General features: G+C 45.4%; 1 long non-coding RNA gene across 1 annotated transcript; it reads right to left on the minus strand.

Annotated features, from left to right (window-relative positions):
* Positions 1–2,310: 2,310 nt before the first annotated feature.
* Positions 2,311–4,120, minus strand: LOC121087750. The gene is made up of 2 exons (XR_005827721.1): positions 3,738–4,120; positions 2,311–2,855 (listed from the first exon to the last, which is right to left on the minus strand). It is a non-coding gene; the product is annotated as an uncharacterized LOC121087750 (long non-coding RNA).
* Positions 4,121–21,933: the final 17,813 nt, after the last annotated feature.

Below are 21,933 nucleotides of genomic sequence, written 5' to 3' on the forward strand. Positions count from 1 at the left end.
AAATGTATGCACCACTCTTATCCAGCAGCAGTACTTAGTGCCAATCTGCAATCCCAATATCCCATAAAATGATTCGTTAGCCATGATAACAGAAGAGAGTTAGACCTGCCAGATGTGCAATGTGGACGCTCCTGACTATTTTCGCTTTCATATCCTATTGGTACCAGTAAAAGAGACTCCATTCCAGTGAATTTGGCCTGACTCACCCATGGAAGAAAACCCTACGTGGGGAGTAAACAACTTGACCCAGTGACTGGTGCTATGTGGAAGCAGCAAAAGCCTAATTTAATTTCCCTCCTGTGCTGTGACTGCATTCCTTCAATGCCACATAATGTGTTCTTGCATTAATGGCACGAGGGTTACCTCAGAAATTCAAGTACCTTCTTCATTTCTCAAAGAAATACATGTTTGATGGCGAAGTGCAGGGAGTCAAGTATGCCAGGTCTGCAGGTGGGCTGTTACTGGGAACACCCACTGGGTTTGCATCCCCTGGGAACACGCTGGGCAGGACCAGCTTAGTTCTTCTGCAGTGGCTCTGAACCCCTGGCAAGGTAGTGCTCAGGTTATTAAATAGTGCCACTGGGCTTGTTTACTGGTAAACTTGCTAAGATGTGAAATCTGTGTGAAAAGACAGCAGCTGATTTAGCTGATACAGCTCAGCGGTTACAAGGGCCCCATAAAAGAGCGAAATCCCAGCCTCCTCTTCAGCTTGATTGGTGAATCTGAGAGCTGATTTTCATCCAGCTCCTGCTCTGTTTATCCATCGAACCAACTGCTTTAAGGCTGCACAAAGAACTAAAGACGTTCTGGTGAAGCCTTTTTCTTCTGTCTTCAGGATTTGCTGTGTCATGGAGTCCCCTGTCATGCTGACCTGGCATGTGTACATGACCCCCAGAGGTGCCTTGGAGCGCAGATGACAGGGATGCACCTTGAATGACCTGGCTGTGATCCAGGAGGGCTGGACAGCCTGCCTCAGAGCCTGGGCAAAGGCTCAGGCAAGAAGCCATGTGCTGACCAAACCTGCTGGAGCCAGCAGCTGGGCAAGCCACTGTGGAGGCAGAGCTCACCCACAGCTCTGTGAGCCAGTGTCACTGCGCGGAGGTGGCACAGACAAGCACCGTGTGCCAAAGCAGGCACCCCGGCACGACTCCACATCCTCCGACTTGCCTGCTCCCTCCTACGCCAGCGTAGGAAGATTTCTCCCCAGCCCTGCCCTAACTGCTCATTCCTGGCCTCTGGCCACAGTTTGCTGCTCCTGGTGCCTCTGGGACAACTGTCTGCAGAAGTGCTCTGTGAAATGAGCTGGTTAAAAAACAGTGAAGGCATCGTGGTTTCTGGTTCCTTCTGAAGGGCTGTTTTAAACCTCAGTGATGCTAGCAGCTCATTTACAGTTGCTTCAACTTGGGGAGCAGGGGGCAACAGCACAAGGGGACAGGGATGGGGACAGGATGAGTGGGAACATCTTTGGCTGGCTTTGCTGCCAAAGCTGGCCAAGCAACATCCCTACTTCTCAGCCTCACTAGAAGCTCTCTCTACTCCTCCCAGGCTCCCATCACTTTGCTGGCAGATTCCTGCATTGCTTGAAGGAGTTGCATTTCCCTTTAGGGAGTAAATGGTTCACATAGTTTGGCATTTATTCCATCACGGCATATGTGGAACTATCATTAACATTAACAGGAATGATACATCCATCCAGCAGAGAATAATCACTTAATGGCTAAATAGGAAAGCTGTGTACATTAAATTGCAGGCAGCTAGTCAGCTTCATGTTGTAGTTTTCCCTTTGATAAAATTGAGACTCATTTCAAAACAGGAAATTAATTTTCCCTCTTTTTGTTCGATGGGTGCCATAAATACAAGCCTGCCCCTTGACAACCCATAGAGGTCTCCGCTGTAAATGATGTATTTATAGGAGCAGATGTGCTGTAGATGCCTTAATGTAACACCAGCTTCTGGCTTTGTTGGACTGATGGCTTCTGAAGTGACAAATAGCCCGGGACAACATTTGTCGCAGCTCACACCCTATACCAATCCATGCACAGTTTTTACAAGCTGAAAAAGTATTCCAAGTTTCTGCACTGGAAAGCAGGAGAGCAAGGTGATTCGAAAGAAAGCTGAAAAAATGCAGGTGGATGATAGGTGCTAGATTTTCAGAGGTGTAAGTTACCACCAAGTATCTAGCTATTCTCAAGAAGAGAGTAAAATCTGGGTGCGTTTCATCAGAAAATTCAGATCAGCTGTATTTAACCCATGCTATTCTTTCAGTAATAGAAGTTCTGGCGACAAATTTCCATAAATAAGGGTAGAAGCTCTTTGTTATGCATTTTAATAGATGAAATGGAAATACAGCCACAGAAAACAGGAACTAGGAAAAAGAGTCACTGGGGATCCAACAGCAGCAAGGCTTGTGACTGTCATTTGAACTGCTGCCTTCTCCGTTACACATTCAGCTCGTCAGTAGATGTATAGCAGTTGCTGTTTGTCAGTATTTAAAGTGCATATACCACTGCACTGCCAAAACAGATTTTGAAGAGTGTGTGCAACAGGCAGCCCCTGTATGCACAGCAGCAGCAGCAGCATTAGCAGACGATAGCACCTGGATGGCATGCACATTTTTGGAGCGGTCTAGCTCAAGCGGGACTTCATTCTGCATTTGGCCATTCATTTCTCTTCAGCTCTGCTCTCTCATTGTGCCAATGAGACTATTGGTCAGGACCCACAACGAACAGGACTGGAGACTTGATTTGTGTTGTTTCTAACCCAGGCTGGTTCACCTTTTTGCCCCAGATCAGGAGCTGATGGAGCAACAAGGGATGTTTCTAAGGGGTGAGGAATAACAAGGGAGGCAGCCACGGCTGAAAGAGATGTGAGTCAAATGAGTGCCTAAGATGGTGGTGTGTCACTTCTCCTGTACATGCTTCACTTCTGTTTGTTTGTGGGCCAGGATGGTCATCCTGAGTTGCAGCTAACCCTGAAGTGCTGGTTGAGGTTACACCCAAATAACAATGAACGTTCAAGTACTAGAATGCACAACTGTGTTAATTAATTAGTATTAAGATGTCATTAAAAGTGGAAGAACATAATTGAAACTCCTTTCGGTTATCTCAAGGTCATAAAAGAACCTGGATAAATCAGGACAAAGTGCGTCTCCCCCCCATGTCACCATCTCTGTCATTCCCACTGGGTAAGCTTTTCTCCCACTGCTGGCCACGGAGCAGCTCTCTGCTGCTAAAACCCAAATAAATCAGGCCAGATGTGTGGGACCTCCTCAGCCCCAGAAGCCCCCCTGGAGCCAGGGGACAAGTCTGAGGTAGAGAGGAAGAAGACCCAACTTCCCTGACCCCCGCTCCTAACCCACGTGCAAACCTGGCTGGGTGGCTCAGGCTTCTCCCCAAGAGGAGCAGCTCAGCTCTGGTTAACTGAAAGATACCAGGCTCATACTAAAGCACAGGCGAACCACAAGCCAAAGGAGTATCATCCTGGATATTTTGTTTAAACGATGGTTTCCCATATAAGTCATGTATGCTCCAGCTGTATATGCTACAGCCTGGTAATTACCAGCTTGTTGATTATATCTGGGGTGCATAAGAAATATATCATGTCCTGTTTTCTCCTCTCCCCATCCCAAATAAGGAGGTACTGTGAGTGCCTTTCAGGGCCGCCACTAGCTCTTAACGTGAGCTAGCCTCAGCACAGGTTACACCAAAAGGGGATAAAAAGTCACTGCAAGCAAGTACCTTAGTCCTCTCTCTGGCCCCCTGCCTCCATCCGTCTTTTCAGCTTCTGACCTCCCATGGGGAAAGGAGCTGCAGCATAACTTCTTCCCTCTTTCCCCCCATCTTGCTGCTCCTGAGGGGTTCTTCAGTGTTTTCCTGAAAATGTAATATCAAATGCTACCACTTCTATCATCACTTTTGAAATAAAGTATTTCTCCTGGAAAGCACTTTTCTGCACAGCATCGGGACAAGAAATCTCACCTACAAAGCAAAAGCTCTTTACAGCTTCAAATGATGAGTAGTGGCTGTTCTTAACACAAGTAACAGGCAGCATTCATGAAAAAAACCTTAGTATGAGAGCAAGGTCAAGCTGAGAACATAAATATTCTGCTACTTGAAGAGTACTAGCCTGGTGCAGACTCATCCTGGCTTCTGCAGCTGCCCAATATGATTTGAAGAGATGAAGGGGGAAGATCCGATGAAGAAGGAATGGAGTTTTGGCTGGTGGATGTAGTGGATACAGGAGAGCTTTGCAGATGCTGCTCCTTGTTCCCAGAGGAGAAGGAGCTCAGGGCTGCACATGGCTTTGGGCAGTTTGCAATTGCAAGGGATCATATTTAATTTTTTGCTTGTGGCCAACTCAGCTGCTGTATTAAAAAATGAACATGGGCAAAAGCAGTACTGGACACGGCCACAATATGGGGAGGAGAAACTGTGCAGTAGTGCATCTGCTCCCCTGGCACACAGCCCAGCGCGTTAACCAGCAGCACTGGGGAACAGGACGGGAGGGGAAAAAGAGCTGCATTCCCCATTCTAGCGGTGAATCTTTCTTGGGCAAAATCTTCCCATGTTGGGTGGGTCTGTGCATCCTTGTGCAGCACACTCTTAACTCAAGACATATGATTAAAAGGCTTCCTGTGCAGGGGCAACCTCAAGTGTATATTTACAGGCTTTTGCCATAATCTCTCACCCCGGACTCGTGAAAAAGCAGGGTATAAGATGCTCAATGGCGTGCCTGTGCAGGCGTACAGGGAGACAGCCAAGCGGAGCTGTGAGGTCAGTCTGGGAGCTTCCCTGAGGATGCCCTGGGGCTGGCAGCCAAGCAGCAGGACCCTGCTTTTCTTCTGAGTAACAACCTAATAACCTTTCTTTGCCACAGGGAAGCAGATCCCATTGTACTGCCTCACCCCTCTCGCCCTACCAGCTCCTGGAGACTGCATCCCAAAGGCAATGATTTTGAATCAGAAACCTGCCGAGCCCCAGCAGCCCCTTGCTGGAGCTGTGCAAGCTCTCACACAAGCTGGCAGTCCCCAGGGGACGTTAATGGTAGGATGGATTGGGTTCTTGCAGTGTAGGTGCTCAGGGAGCTATTTCTTTGGATTTCTCTGCTGCTGCCATGGCAGGGTACTGATCTCTGCCTGGGAGCCCTGTGTGCAGTCACTGTGTCAATATTTAATCATGGTAATTAGTAACAGGCTGGGTGGCTCAGGAATTCACAGCTCAGCATTTACCTCATTCACCTCACCCATCTTTTGGGCACATAAGAGATATGTCTACTGCAGAGAGAAGCAGAGGCTCACGTAAGTGTAGAAGTCTCACCTATTTTGTAAAGCTTTTATTTATAGGCTTTCACAAATGCATCTTCCTTTTGCTCTGGTGGCACATGATGCTGTACACCTAGGAACAGAGGAACTGCATTCCAGGTCAAAACAAATTACTTTTGTATCTAACCCATGGGCAGCTGCCCTTTGCTACCAGACTTTTAAGGCTTTTAAATACCACAGACTGGTGGCGGTGCTGAAAGCAGCCTCTTTCCTCTGAAAACTGGAGTAAGGCAAGATCCAGCACGCCTCACGTAGCTCTACCTCCACATCCTTGCATGGCAGCCGAGCAGAACATGCATCCAGTTATGTCAGCCAATGCCCTGCACCTCTCCCAAAGGCATCAGCTACCAGGAGTGGGTCCTCTCTGTTTTAAGGTGTGAGGCTCAGCCAGCAGACTGGGTCTAGCTGCTTCTAAAATCTTCAGGAATTTCTGTTCAGGACAGTTACAAATTAAGCTTTCCTTGGGGACACTGTAAATCAGATCCAAGGCTGTCTGCTTTGAAGTGGCTTTCCAGCATGGCAGAAGGACTGTCACTTGGGGTGTACATGAGCTAGGGCTCCAGGACATACCGATTGTTTGGCTCTGAAATTCAAGTTAATAAATGTAAGAAAATGAAAGCCAAATGCAGAGTCGCAAGGGGAACGGGCAATAAAATGGTGGATAAAACTTAACACTGATAAATGTTTCTGGGCCTCTTTTTCTTGCAAAAGAGAAACTGCAGAGGGGAATACGAAAGGTCTGTAAAGTCATGAGTGACATGGAGAACCAGAAAAAGGTTTTAACTTTCTCCTCCAATACAGGAGGTAAGGGCTGTTAAATGAAACTAGCAGGAGGCAGGATCAAATAACTGAAAGGTGTTTCCTCACCAAAAACATACTCAAATGGTGGAATATGTTATTTAACACAGGAGGATGTGGGTGTCCAAAGTTTAGCTCAACTAGGCAAACTTGTAGAAGAGCAGCTTTATAGGAGGACCTGAAATGGCTGTAGCCCCGCTCCCCCCCCCCCCCCCCCTTCTCTTTTTAGCCTATTCTGGTTTTAGTGGCAGAGGAGAAGCTGCATGCAGCCATCAGAACAGGAGCTGCATGGAGTCCTGAACTGGAGAGACCTGTCATCCAGGGAAGCAAAATCTGCTGTTCATATAACAAAACAGTGATGGACTCACAACATACCTCTCCGTCACATATTGAAGCCTCTGTTGTCAGCACCTACTGCACAACAGAAGATGGTTACCGGGTCAGAGTCCCCTCCTCATCCTGTCCCATTTCTCCAGCAGGGCACTGATCACACCACATCAGGTGTCTAGGATATATGAGTGTTTGATAGGAGATAGAGGTTTGAATTGGACACACCACTCACCAGTCTCAGTCCTTCCCAGAAATATGGATAAGTGGGCAAAGTACTGATAACAGTGCCCCAAGACACACGGTAAACAGGGCTCCTGCTTTTTTTAGAGTGTAAATACTGCAAAATACTGCAAATACAGAGTGATCACCCTCCCTCCTGCCCCTTCCCAAAGATGCTGACCCATGGGACCACAGACTGAGAGAAGTTCTATGGTACTGTGGTATAGCAAAGAGGGAGCGAGGCAGGGACTGTCCATCAGGGCCCAGTGTGAAAGTAACCAGCTACTTGGCTCTCTCTCCTTGCACAGCTGTACTGAGCTGTCTTCTCTGTGATGTCTGGTGAGATCCACCTGCCACCATAGCACCGCCTTGCCCACATCTCGCACCGTGCAGAAGATATTCAAGACATCATTACCACATTTCTCTAGTGCATGTATGCACATGCCAGTGTGTATGCATTAACTACAGTCATGCAAATAACTGTGTATGTATTTTTATACAGATATAAATAGCTATTTTGGGTCTGCTATTTTCCAAAGAGATAAGGATTTGGAAAGGGCCTTTTTTTCCCAGAGGAGGCAATTAGATAGCCTACCTATTCAAATAAGGGCTGTATCCTGCTCTGCCAGCAATCAGTGAGAACGACTGCCACAACAGCCGAACAGTGCAGCCAGCATGCTTTTGGCTTAATCATTTTTTGACAGGACCTGGTCTCTGTGGAACATTCATGAATAATTAACCCTGCTGGGGGCTCACCGCTGCAGACCCACAATAAAACAGACAACAAAAACCCAACCAAACCCCTAATCTTTTCTAATTAGTGGTATGAAGCTTCCTACTAAACAAAGCTCAGAACAGAGCTTCTTGGTCATGCTGCTGAGGAGGGGGTATGGCATTAGTATCCCTGGGGGCTTATCAATGACAAGGAGAGGGAGGGGAAAATATCTGGAGCCCTGATGAGCGTGGATGGCAGGCAGTGAGTGAATAGGCAGCTTCACTTGGAGCGTGACAGCTGCAAGGCTCCACATCCCCTCTGCTCCTGACAGCAGTGCCTCCTGGAGCTTTTGTTTCTCTGCAGCCAAGATGACAGCCTTGTGTGTCTTTTCACCAGGTTATGCCTTCCTTCCAGACATGGATGCTGTGCACATGGGATGGAGCATTGTCAGAGCCTGCCAGACAATAGGGCATTAAGGGAAAATAAAAGGTTGCTTTCTTCAAACCCAGACTTTTTCATTTCCAAGTGATCTGGCTTTCAGTGACAGCAGCTTACCTGACTGGACCAGTCCTTGCCGCACAAAGGGAGAAGGAAATAGTCAGGAAATATGCTCTGCGATGGCAAAGATTAGGAAAAAAAAGCTGCCTTCTTAATGCAAATGGAATTGATAACAAGGGAGCAATACACTCAGAACTTTCTGGGTCCTGCTTTTTCATCCCCATCCTGCCACTCTTGCATGCATCGGCATCCATCCTGCACACTGATCCTGCGCTGGTGCTGTCATCACACTGCTGTGAACTCTCCAAGTTCAGAGCTGTACCTCCCAACCTAGCACTGTGTCAGTGACAGATGGAGGGGGCTGCGCTCAGCCATGCATCTTGCAACAGCGCAGCAGAGACAGGTGAGTCAGGGCTGCCATGCCCCTACAGCATGGCAATGTTTGCTTTGCTGGCTGGTTTCAATCCTGAACCCCATTCCAGCATGGCAGAAAACCACCCATGGAGGACTCCAGGTGTGTATCTGAATGAGCCAAGGTCCCAAGTTAGTGTGACATTGTTCAGCCTTCATCACCTCGCAGCCTTCTTAAAGCTGCAAATGTTGGAATAGCTGCTTTGGTTTTGTCTGGAGCAAACAGTGAAAGCTCCATGTTGGGCTGGGGTGCAGGAGGGTGATTTGAGACCTGGCTGCAGCTCTGACAATGAGAACTCCTACAGACAGCCTGCGGGCTCTCCTCTGAACCTCTGCCACTTGCATTTCCTCTGAACCTCTGCCACTTGCATTTCCTCTGAACCTCTGCCACTTGCATTCCCATGTCCTTTCCCTGCTTTTCACACAGTTCTCTAAAAGCAACCTCCTCTTGCCTGTTCCCAGTTCTGCCTCTGAGCTGGAGGGGGACTGCACAAGCCATTTCACTTCTGTAGCTCTTGGTCTTCCACCCACCAGAAGCTCTGCAGAAAGACCTAAGGGTGACGGTTCCCAATTTAACCTCCATGAACAACACCATGCTGGGTGAAAAAAGGGAGACATTTGATTCACAGTGTCGTACATTATACACTGTGAGCACCAGAGAGCTGCTGAAGTCCTGTATTTGGCATCTAACAGCACACCAAAAAAAGTGCAGTTGAGATATTTCTGTAGTTCAGGGGAGAGCAATGAACGAAGAGAGGAGTGGTGTCTAGATAACACCGGTGAGAAAAGACTGCACAAACGCACAGTGCTCAGTGAGAGGAGAAAGGAAAACAGAAGCCTGAGAAGAATGAGGACTGCAGCCTTCAAACATGCTGCTGATGTGCAGGGAATAGTCTTTCCACCACAGGCCGGACAAGAAGTGAACTTAAACTTCAGCAAGGGAGACTTAGACCAGAAAGTTAGGTTTCCTAACTTCAGGCATTGTGAGACATTGGAAGAGATTGCCTGGGGTGCTTACTGGATCTCTGTCACTGAAGGTTTCTAAGAGCAGACTAGGAAAATGCCTGTCAAAAATGGTTTACATCTAATTGAATCTGCCTTGGAGCATAAGGGTAGACTAGATGGCTACTAAAGGCCTGAGGCAGTCCTATTTCCTGAGGTGCTTTTAGATGTGCTAATGATCTAAACAGTTCATAAGAGCTAGGTATTTGTTTTTGATAGCTAGCATACCTGGCATATTTGGCATGCTCTTAACCATGGTCTGTCTACAAAGGGAAACTCCTCTTTCAGTCAGCTAGCAATGTCCCAAGCAAATCATCTGTACTAAAAATGCCATTCATGGCACATATATTTAAGAGCAGGTTATATATATATTCATCAGGTTGCCAGCCATCCAGCTTCAGGACATGCAGCACATGAAATCCCTGGCTCACACACTTATGAAAGCTGTGCCCCCATGTCTTCCTTAAGTTAGCAAAGATGTGTGATTTATGCTTAATTGGACTTGATTGGACAGCCTTGATTGAACTTGACCAGGGTGGGGAGTGCTCACACTAGTAGGTAAGGTGTAATGACAGAGGGGTCGGGAACCCCCAGCACAGGCAGGAGCAAGCACCAGGGACACTCCACTCCGGGAATTTCCCGTTACTTTCCAGCACAGCATGAGCTAGCCTGGCTTGGCCTACTGTACGCATCAGAAACACACAGATCCAGATGAGGCAACATGCTAAAATCCACCACTAACCTGACAGCCATGGGAAAACAGAGAACAAAAAGATACCTGCTTTCTGAGGATGGTATACACCACAAGCTGAGATGGTGTGCCCACCTGTGGGTGACAGGCCAGGCGCCATATAGACTGGTTTTGCAGCAGCTGTCAACCAGTTCTTGATGCAATCTGCAAAAACCCCACGTTTCCATTAACCCCTGTGGTGCTGGACTTGGGGTCTCACTGCAGAAGAAAACCTGCTAGGAAAACCTTGTCACTACACAGGTCCTTTCCTCAGTCTCCTGTAATACCTGTAATCATCCTTCACAAATCTTAATAACACCCACTTCACATTGCTTCCCCAGACTGTTTCAACTCCAGCACCACTACAAGACATGGAGGGGAAGGTGGGAAGCTGGGATGAAGCCACGCAGGGTCACAGTGCAGGCCAAGGGGCAGAGCCAGCAGGCTGTGCATTGCTCATGGGTAAAAATCCCATTTTATTCATCATGTTGTCTGCTCTGCTAAAAAACATCTCTAAGCATAGTCCTGCTTAGCTTCTGAGCACTTGTGAACAGTCCATGCTGCCGACATGCCTCAGTGTATCAGGTACACCAGGGATCCCACCAGCTGTGGCCAGCTAAGTCCATGCCCTTGCAGGGGAGTCAGGTCTGGAGGGTGGCCATGCCGCAAGGTGGACCTGGCCACAAAGACCAGCATTTCAGTCCACATTCCTTGTAGGCTGCTTGGCCAGCTCTGCCTGCTGCCAGCTGAAGGCTAAGGTGCTTATTCAAGTCACTCCTGTAGAGAAAAGCATAGAAGGCCAAAAAGCAGGTGGTTTGCTGCAGATTACTTCTTCTTGTGAAAGGATTTCAAGGGTGGACCTGTGGGCTCAGCGTACCTAAGCCAGATGGGTTACTGAGATCTGAGGAAGAGATGGCCAGGCTTTCTCCTGAGCTGCAGTCACTCTAGCAGGCTGAAGCACAGCGCAGCTAGTCTATGATCCTCCTCTTCCCAGCCACAGCTCCTGGAGTCCCATCAGAGAGCTGCAAGAGAAGGACCTGCAGGGTGCTGCAAAGCCAGCCATCTGCTTGTGGGGCCAGCCCGATCCCCCATGTGTGTGGACCCTGCAGGATTGCAAGGCAGAGAAGCACACACAACTGTAGGGGAAACTATCTCCCATGCTGATGACACAGAATGAAGAAAACCATATCTCCAAACCCATGTGTCGAGTAGGATGGTGCTAAGCTCTGCCCTAAGTCTCCTTTTGTTGGGAGCGCCCTGGCAGGACGGATCAGGAATTCTATTGCAACCCAATTTAAATATGAAAACATACAGACTAAGTATGAAAATTAACACACAGTTCAGAGCCCTCCATACTGGTATGGGGCTCGCTTCTGACAAGCTTACTCTAAGAAGCAATTAACTTTGAAAATGACCCTATTGGACCAAGAAAGCAAGGCAAAATTTTCTGTCTGACAGCCATTTCTGGCAATTTCAGGTTTTTTACACTACTTCAACCTGTTCCATTTTATTGGACTGCTGTTATTGTGGTTTTCCTCAAAACAGTGCACAATCTTGAAATTCCCAGGCTTTGCAGATTTTGGAAGGACAGGGATGAACTCAATAGCAGGAGCAAAACAATCACCAAATGAAATAATTTGCATAGACATTTAAATGGTTACAGAACAGTTTCCTTCTGAAGTTACTGCTTGAAACAGCCTTGCGCTCCGGAAAACAAGTGGTTGGCAATTCGCATTGAGTTTTCTTCACGCGATGATGTGTAGTTTGAAAACATCAGAGGTAAAACTTCCCCAATGCCTTGTTCTGGCTCCTGCACTTCTCTCTTCTGAAAGCTTTAGCCTCCATAATTTCTACATCCCAGCTTTTCAGTGAGGTACAGAGACTTTTGGCAGTTGCCAGCTGAGCACAGAAATATAGAAAGTATAAGCCTTTGGTAAGGGAAAGGAGACAGATGCATTAGTTACCTGCCAGAATGGAAAATTACCAAGGGCGTGTCTGTTTGACCCAGCTCAGCACCATCCTGTTCCGCACCATGAAGATGCAATGTCTGCACCAGCACTCAAGTCTGGTTCATCAGTTTATTGTGCAAACAGCAGAAATAATAGCAAAGGCAACAGCAATCTTTCACCCCTTCTGCTGCTGGAAGCCCTGGCTGCTGCAGCATGGGATAAACTCCTCTGCCTTGATCACAGCATGCTGGGATGAGCCCCTTTGCCTTGATGCCCCTCTGAGCTGCTCTGTGAACTACTTGTGCTCTTACTGGGTGGTGCTCATGATACAAATTCACCAGTTGCTAACATCAATTGTGTCCAGCATGTGGACTCAGCTTTGAGGAGTCCCTTGGACAGTATGCTCCAACGCCCTTATCTCATTAATAAACTACAGCTCCTGAATAGGTGCATGTAATGTTTCCAGTGGGTAAGACAATGCACAATACATATACTTATGTCCATTGATTACATGTACCTCGAATTATGATTATGTGTACATTGTTTATACTATTGATGAGATACACCACAATTAAGTAGCAAAGGTGCAGCATCCATTATACGGAGACGTACACCTCAGTAGTCATGGTACTGCACATTGCTAGCTGGTGAGCAGTCACAGATTGCTCAGCATACATGGGAAGGCAGCAAACATTCAGATTGCTCCTTGCACAATAATTGTAATCCTTGTACAATCATTTCTGGGTCTCCCATGACACACAGAGAAACAGCTAAGCACATCGCCAGTTCTCCATATGAAATCGGATGAAGTCAAGGCAAAATAAAATTAAAACACCACCACCACTCATAAAGCTCCACACACTCAAGGACACTGGGATCAAGCAGCTCTGCTGAACTGAAGGGCCCTTCACGCCACTTCATGTACATGTGTGAACTGTGCCCCTGTGAATTGCTAACTTGTCCTTTAGGAGTGAGTTAGATGAATGAGAGTCTAATACCAGAGTTCATGCTCCTTTGAAGAGCTGCTTTGCTTTGTGCACTTCTGCCTATGCATTACCAGAATGTCTTCCATAAAGCTTTATTACCATTGGTAATGAAGAACTAAGAGGCAAAATTTTCTATTCAAGGATTCAATAGTTAAAAAAACCTACTTCCCTGAATACTGGAAAATCAAATAAAAGACTCTAGGGCACAAGAGCTAATTAAAAAAAAAAAAGAAAGAAAAAGCCTGCTTTACTATGAAAACACTTGAGGGCAGATAAAAGCTGAAGGGAGGTACATGGTTGAATAATAAGGTCTTAATGGGTTTGGGTCCATGTTTAGTACAAAGCATTGATTTGGGCTGCTTGGTGAAGTTAGTGATTTGATTAGAAAAATCTAATTTAAAGGGACACTGCCCAATAAGATCACTCTGTTTGAGAAGTCTGTATTGGTGTCATAAGTAACTATTAATTTTTTTTAAAAAACGACTGATTTTTTTAAAAAAAAATAAAAGACACTAGAGTGAAAGAATATCCTTTGGGTAATCACTTTCTTTCATACAGTTGGCAGAATTAGTGGAATGTCTTAGCTTCTCTCTTTGCCGTGTCCACTCCTTGCACGCTTTATTTGGTCTCCCAGAGGCTCATCGGGAGTAGAAGGTGGCTGGAGAAGTATAATTTAAACAATAATAGGAAGACGTGACTGTAAAACAGTAGCAAAAGATAGAAGCTGGCTAGGTAGAAGTCAGGGACAAGAGGCATTTCCATAAGATATTTTAAACACTTCATTTGAAACTGGGCTATTTCCAGTTTGAGAGTGCCCACTGAAGTAGGTGGGAATTATATCATTCTCAGGGCAAATGTGTTGTTTTATTTACAAGTGACAGATCAGGAGTGAGACTGGGCCACTGACACAGGGAGATATTCAGGAGAGTGCTCTACTCATCTAACTGTAGACATCACAATATAAATGTCTTTATCCGAGCTTGCGGTTTGAACTTCCTTTGTAGTCACTGGGCATGAGTCATCTCACCCCAATGCAGACATTTAAAAGAGGGCAGATGACTCATGCCTTATAAGTACCTACTTCTCTTCACTGATGACAAAGGCCAGCTCAGATGGAGTCATCTGATGTCAGGTGAGATAACTCCCACCTTGACTGGCTAGACTACCGTAAAATGCAAAATATGGAATTAGACAAAGAACAACACATGCAGACTGCTTAGCACCTGTATGATATGTTACCCTAACTGGTGACTTGATGAGAAATCTCATGTCTGATTGCTTTCTCACAACGATACGCACCAGCTGGAGAAGAAAGTCACCATTCATTCAGGACTGTCCTGGTATGCTCCCACCCGACAGGAATGACAGCCCAGATCAGCTTAGCAAAGGCAAGGTTGTGGGTTAAACACTCTGGCCCAGGTTATGCGGTTGTTGACAGTCACCAGTTGGCTGTAGCGGTCCATTTCAGTCTAAGCATCTGTGAGAACCACGCCAACAGACACAGCAATACATGGTGTAGAAACCTGAATGTCAGCAAAACAGCAGGTTTTCAGTGTTAGACAGAACCAGGCGGTTATCCCCTCTCTCAAACCCCATGTTTTCAATCACCTTGCCTTGTCCTTCTCAGACTGTGACATGCAGTGACAGTGGCCATTGGTTCATCCACAGCTGGTGAGATCCAGCTGCCAAGGGTCACTGAAGAGATCACCCTAAAACTCCTGTTTGTTGGTGACTGTAGTACTGTCGCATACTTAGGAGGCAACTTTGTAGCATCACCCAGGAGCTCAGCCTAAACCATTAGTACGAAAAAAGCAGGTTTTCCCCCAGGCCAGTGTTACAATCTCCCGAAAAGGCCAGCTAAATAGCGGTTGCCAAGCTCATCAGTCTTGGTACCATTCCTACAAATCAGCAATAATTGCTGCATTTCAGAACAAGACCTGTCATTTAGTCATCTACAAAGTTGTCTTTGGAATGAATGAAGGACTCAGGGCTCAGCCAAAATGACTGCGTGTCTGATGCTTGTTATTTCTGCTCTCCTCCCCAGACGGTAATCTTAGGCTCTGTAGAGTTGCCTAACCCAGCTTCTGCAAATGCTGCTAGTACTGGATTCTGGGTATGTGATGCATGGACATTCACTAACACTGAGACTGTCTTGCAAGAGTTCCCACAATGTTACAACCTGATCGTTAAGATCTTAACAGCACTGGGACATGCATTTGGTGAGATGGGCAACTCTGGGTGCCTGAGCAGTACTTTCACAGCTAGGGCAAAGAACAGCTAGTGGCCAAGATAGTGCTTTCAGGATACACTGCAATCATCCTGCAGAGCCAGTCAAAATTACTAACTGGAAGGGCAAAACTTTGGACACAGACATCTAGAGACAACTCTGTGATCACAGCTTTTGAGGCCAACCTGGAAGGCAGAAGAGAGGAAAGAGTGCTTAAAGAGAATCAGTTAGCCACATTTGCAGACATCTAAAGTTCACGTGCCCAGCTCATAGCTGTACATGTTCCCCATAGACTGGTGTATTTTCATTGTGACTGCACAAAGAGTTGGTGCATTGCCTAAATTAGGTACAATACATCTAGGCAATATAACAACACCTATTAATCATAATAATACTTGTCATACTTCCCCTTGTTTCTGAAACAAAACCTGTTTAACCTTTCAAATATTATAGGGAAATTCTGCTGTTAGGTCTCTCCATCATCACAAAGCAGAACCTGGTGCTGAAGCTTGCTGCAAGTGTTGTCTCAGGTAGGCACATTGCTCTATGATGAGCAGAACAAACAAATACTAAATTCCTACAGATTTGTGTTCTGCTTCCCCTCATTTGCCTCCAGCTATGCCCTCCACAGCACTCCCAGCTTTTACCTAGGTCATCTGATAAAGTAACAACACCTATGATGCTGTTCCTTCTGAGTCCATGCACTGAAGGAAACTAGGATTATGCAGATCTGATCTCTAAATTACTGTTTATCCATATAGGTTGAAATTTCATCAGCTGTGGAAGAAGGGCAGGACAAAAGGAAGGGTCATGGCATACAATTCTGCACTACTGCAATTCCGATAGGGTAAAACGTAACACTGCAGATACAAAGTTTTGGCCTCAAAGACCAGAGGAGGAGAGGACTTGTATGTCAGATTCTCTTTTTTTGATACTACTAACAAGTGTTTTGAAATCCTCTCACTCAAACCCACTTTGGCATACTTGTTTTCTCTCTCTCAGGCTTGTTGGTGATGTTCAGTTTTGAACCCAATTCTCACTTTGCTCCATCTCTGGCACCTACTGACTCCCACCTGCATGCCAGCAACTGCACCTGCTATAGAAAAAAGGGTTAGAGATCTAATTTTCCAAGTCCTACACTCCTTCAGTTCAAGAGCTATCAATTTTTATGAGCACTCACTGATTTTTTGGATCAGTTTTCTTGACTATGCAAGCTCCCAAATAGCGATATTATTATTTATATCCATCAAGTCTCTCATTAATCCAAATCCTGCCCTCTAACAGAAAAAACACATAATGCCTCCTAAGGGAGGAGGTTGTTTCTGAGTCACTGGCAGAACAGCTTGTTCTCTGGTCTCATGGGCTCCCCATGAGTGTCTGGCCTTTATTTCTCCCTCTTTCTGGTTTTACAAGTCCTCTCTTGGATTACAGTCATCTGCCAGAGCCCTGCAAGGTGGCAAGAAACGAACAGGAAAGTCTGGGCATTTATTTCTCTTAGATCTGCCAATCAGTATCAGTGTTGAGTAAATGACCTGGTGCTCATTCACACTGCCAAGCAGCACTGAACATGAGTTTGGGGCATATTTCAGCAAATAAACCTAAAAATTCGTGATCTGTCCTCATTTTTGTAATTTTTAATTAGGTTTCGGCAAAGAAACCTAAAAATTAGAGGTTTGGGTTTTTTTTTTTTAGTAATTTGAAGGCTATTGGTCAGAAGCAATTAAGCATTGAAGTGTGCATGTTATAAATCGGCACGATAACTTGGCTAGCCATTCAATGACCTAGCTAATGAGGAAAGATGATCTCACTCTGTTTATGAGAAGCAAAATGCTTCCAGCAGTGTCCAGATGGTAAAACAAGTTGTGTGTGGTAGCACCTCACTTCCACATGGTTGGGTAAAATCCTGTGTGAGAAACAACTGTGTTGGGCCTGAGTCCTGGAAGCACTCACAGATGTGCTACGCTATCAGCATATGGGCAATGCTGTTTGAGCCAAGAGCACAACTTTGGCCTCTCCTTCAGACTCCGTAGCCAGGGTTACATTCAAAAGCCTCTTGCTGCTGGAAGATGAGGACCACGGTGGGCCATTGCTGTTGTGATGTAGGCAGAGCAGTGTGGAAGAAATGCCATCCTCTTGTGACAGTGATGAGTGTCTCTAATGAACGTCTGAGTTGTTCACCCCCTCTTAGATGAAGGCAAAGAGCATGCTTGACTAGAAGCGTTAGCATCACTGCTCACTTTCTGGTGAGCAGGACATTAACTCATGGTGACACTGGGAACAGTGAGATTGAGTTTGTAGTTTTTGCTTGTTTGTTTTGTTGTTTAAGTTGAGAGAACTGTAATGAGATAAAGTGCCCTCTGGAAAAACTAACTGGATTTGAATAGCTTAATTAATGGAGATAGTCACCTACATAAAACTTTTTTTTTTTTCCAAATAATGGGGATGTTCATGTCTACAAAGAGTCAAAATCAGTACATACTTTATGATACAGTGCTCAGGTTAACCGTAACGTTATTAATGGTTGATAAGGAACTGGGCATAGTTCTTCTGTTAAGGCTTTTATTGTCCAAGTAGGCTACATGTACATTCAAATATCATGAGCTATACTGCAAAAAACTCATCGCTAAGAACAGGGGAACTTTCTAGTTTGGTTTTTTTTTTTTCTTTCAAAAAAGAATATATATAACCTGGCTACAATAGAGAATTAAAATATGACAAAATGATGAACAGCCAATGGACATCAACCTTATGGTTGAAGTGCTGGCCTTCATCTAAAGTGAAAGTATTTCTTATTTAACCTGCAGAAATTATTCTTGCAATTACTGTTAATATTGATTAAGCTGATGAATTTACAGTTGCAGCATTCTTGGTCACAGTTTAACAATAATGAAAAGAGAACATTCATGCCACATTCCTGCTGCTTATTGGAGCAGGAAAAAGATGTAGTCTCATGGTAGTAGAGCCATAGCTGTTGTCTCAACTGTCACCTCCCATAGTGTCCAGGAATTACCTGAGCCTGGTAATGCATAGCTGATAGCAAATTTCATGAAAGTCTTTCTCAGAACGTCCAGGGGATTCACAGAGCAGTAGCAGAATTTCCCGTCCCTCGGACACCACAGGGAAGAGGTATCAGGACAGAAATACTGTTGCTTTAGGTGCAGGAGGATCACTGGGTTGGGAGGGACTTGAGAGATGCAGAGAGAAATATCTTAAGCTGTACGTTAATGGAAGCTATAGGCTTTCCAGGATTTCCCTTCAGCCAGCTGCTTATCCTAAAGTGTGCCCTGCCAGACTGGTATCGTGAGGGACCGAGGAGCAGAGTTAAGGTTACAACACTGACATATCTTGTGTTCAGTCATGATACTCCGTACCATTTTCTTAATGTTAGGTGGGATGTTTCTACAAAACATAGCTCTTCTGTTGTGTTTCGATAGGGTTTTCCTTAAAAGAAGACCAATTTTCTTAATCTTAATAGCAGTTCAATGGACCCAGTACTTCAGTACCTTCTGAACTCCCTGCTGACTGACGTTAAGGGAACTTCAAGCTGTTGAGTTAGCTGTAGTGCTCACAGCTCCTGAGATATTTCTGACTATGTCTACGGTGAGGGTTTACTTAGCAGAGATGAAACTGACTCGTTGTTTTTGCACTTACGCATTGCTAATTGTGGTGTTGACAGACTAGCTCTATCACAATGTTATGAAATCAGACATGATCTTCATTGTCTTGCAGGGATTAGATTTTTTAAGTGCTCAGTGCTTATCCCCTCTGTGTTGGTCTCTTTGGACATCAGGTTTACCCTGAAGATCCAGATCAGGACTCATTTCAAGGGCAAAGTACAAAACCAAGCTGCTGTGCAGTAGTGCGACTGGACATCTCCTCCCATTATTTTCCCTTTGACTAAGAGACAAAGGAGTCCATGGCTGAATTTCTGCCACTTGCCAGATATCTTTTTGGCTACCCTGCTAAACTACACAGGACACTGTACTTTCATTTTCTTCCTCTTTTTTCCAGTCATAGTGGGCTAGTAGTGGGAGGGAATACTTGAATCCGGTTGTTCAGCAGATTTCTGGACATTGTAACGAATGCTTTCTGAAAAGTGACATTGACCTAGTGAGGTGTAATCAAGTTGTCTTAATGTCGTCCTAATATTTCAGACCTCTGCAAGTCTGTTGAAATGTTATCCTCCTGCAAACAAGCTCAGAATCCCTTTAACCAGTGTTATAGATTTTTGAGTCAACAAACAGAGCTTCTAACATACATGCAATCTAACCTTGGCTCTTGTCTTCTTTTTTTGGGTTTTTTGTTTGTTTTTTTTTCCAAACCTCCTTATTCATTTTCACCACCTCATTTAATGCATTGGTCCTGAATATCCTTAAGAGAGTAAATCTGTTCAATGTGTCATGCTCTTGAAACAATTATCACAAAGAGGTTTTCCTTGGAATATAAATGACACCTTCAGATTTGTCTTCTTTCCATAAATAGGTCTATTCTAATGAGGTCTTTTGTGCCAAAAGCATTTTCTGTTCTCCAGTGTTAATCCCCTTGCAAGTCTCTTCAGGCCTTCAGAGTAATCAGTCACATCATTGTTGGTAATCAGTTACAGCTCTCCTGAACAAACATGAGCTGTGGTAGCACATAGTCGCACAAACCAATGCCAGGGTGATGAGGCAGTATGAGCAGGGCTTTCTTACTTGATTGAACTTTGGGAATGTGGATACTCTTCTCACCATCCTTAAGCACTTTTCCTCTGACCCAGAGATACAGCTCTCTTTAAAATACTACCTGTACTTTATAATGAACATTTGCCTACCAGAATGCCCAGGTTTTCTACTGTAATGTGGAAGCATAAAAATGTACAAACCATGCTGGGACAAGAAACCTCATTGCACTGTATAAAGAAAGGCACTCAAGCACACTTTTAAGTATGGGTGAAGTTGCCCAGATGTAAGACCACCCTTACTCATGTTCCAGATCAGAATAGATGTAAACTATCTGCAGGTTAGTGTGTTCTTCCTGTTAACAAGTATTTTATAAAAAACAACTTTATTTCCTGCACCATTTGTAAAACAGATCCGAGTTACCACAAATAATGAATACTTCTGGCCATTCTGACCCAAACTATATAAAAGTATAAAGAAAAGTTACTGAGCTACCGTAAGATGTGCTTGATGGATTACTTAGGTTTAGTGTTGCTGTTGCTAGAAATGCTCAACAGAAAATGAAGAGAAACAGTAAACTGTACCTGTATGAATGATGCTGCTAGCCAGAATAATTAGGACTGTATTTTGCAGAAATTTTTTGTTAATAGTGGATCAAAGAAGACAATTTCACTAAACTTCTTAATGTTTAAACACTTAAACTGTGTTTAAACTTAAAACACAGGGCTAATTAACTACAAATCAACAGCACCAAAATGCAGAATCCAGTTTTTCTTTCCTTTTTTCATTAATGCAAAGTTTTCCTACAATGAGTGGCTGAAAACACTGTTATGACACCTGGCAATCACACTGGCAATGAGTGTAAAGGGATTTAAGACCTAAGTAAAGCCTGACATGGCCAGCCAACTGAACAGGGGTTGTACAGAGCGTTCCCAGCAGATATCCACTTTGCAGAGTTAACAGAAAACCTTGGAAAGCAGAAGATAATGGAGCACAGCCTCGAAGCTACTCTGTCTTGCCTTAGAGGGCTGGAAAAATCAAATATAAAGTTTTTCTCACAACCCCGCTCCAAGTCCCTCACTCAGTAGGAACAGGGCCCAGTTTTTACTTAGAATGGAGCCTTATGTTATGTCTGGTCCACAAATTTATACAACTTCTTTTGCAAATTTACAGCCACAGAGATTGAATGGGTGTACTCTACGCTGGGTAAGAGCTGGCTGGCTGGCTGAGCCCAGACTGGTAGGAAATGGAGTTAATTCAGCTGGCAGCCCGACACAAGTGGTGTTCCCCAGGGCTCAGTACCGAGGCCAGGCCTGTTCAGTATCTTTATCGATGATCTGGATGAGGGGATCGAGTGCACCCTCAGTAATTTTCAGATGACACCAAGTTGGGCAGGAGTGTTGGAAGGCTCTGCAGAGGGATCTGGACAGGCTGGACTGATGGGCCAAGGCCAATTGTATGAGGCTCCACAAGGAGAAGTGCCAGGCCCTGCACTCGGGTCACAACAACCCCAGGCAGTGCTACAGGCTGGGGGAAGGGTGGCTGGAAAGCTGATGGGCGGGAAATGACCTGGGGGTGCTGGTGACAGCCAGCTGAACATAAGCCAGCAGTGTGCCCAGGTGGCCAATAAGGCCAACAGCTTCCTGGCTTATATCCGAAACAGTGTGGCCAGCAGGACTTAGGGAAGTGATTGTTCCCCTCTACTCAGCCCTGGTGAGGCTGCACCTCCAATTCTGTGTGCAGTTTTGGGCCTTTCACTACAGGAGGGACACTGAGGTGCTGGAGCGTGTCCAGAGAAGGGCAACGGAGCTGGTGAAGGGTCTGGAGCACAGGTCTTGTGAGAAGTGGCTGCGGGAACTGGGGTTGTTTAGCCTGGAGAGCAGGAGGCTGAGGGGGGACCTTATTGCTCCCTTCAGCCACCTGAAAGGAGGTTGTAGGCAGGCGTTATCTTGTCCCAGATTACAAGTGACAGGACAAGAGGGAACAGTTTCAAGTTACACCAGGGGAGGTTTAGATTGGACATCAGGAAAAATTTCTTCATGGAAAGGTTAGTCAAGCATTGAAACAGGCTTCCCAGGGAGGCAGTGGAG

The sequence above is a fragment of the Falco naumanni genome, chromosome 4, assembly GCF_017639655.2.
Source record: "Falco naumanni isolate bFalNau1 chromosome 4, bFalNau1.pat, whole genome shotgun sequence".
NCBI classification, from domain to species: Eukaryota; Metazoa; Chordata; class Aves; order Falconiformes; family Falconidae; genus Falco; species Falco naumanni.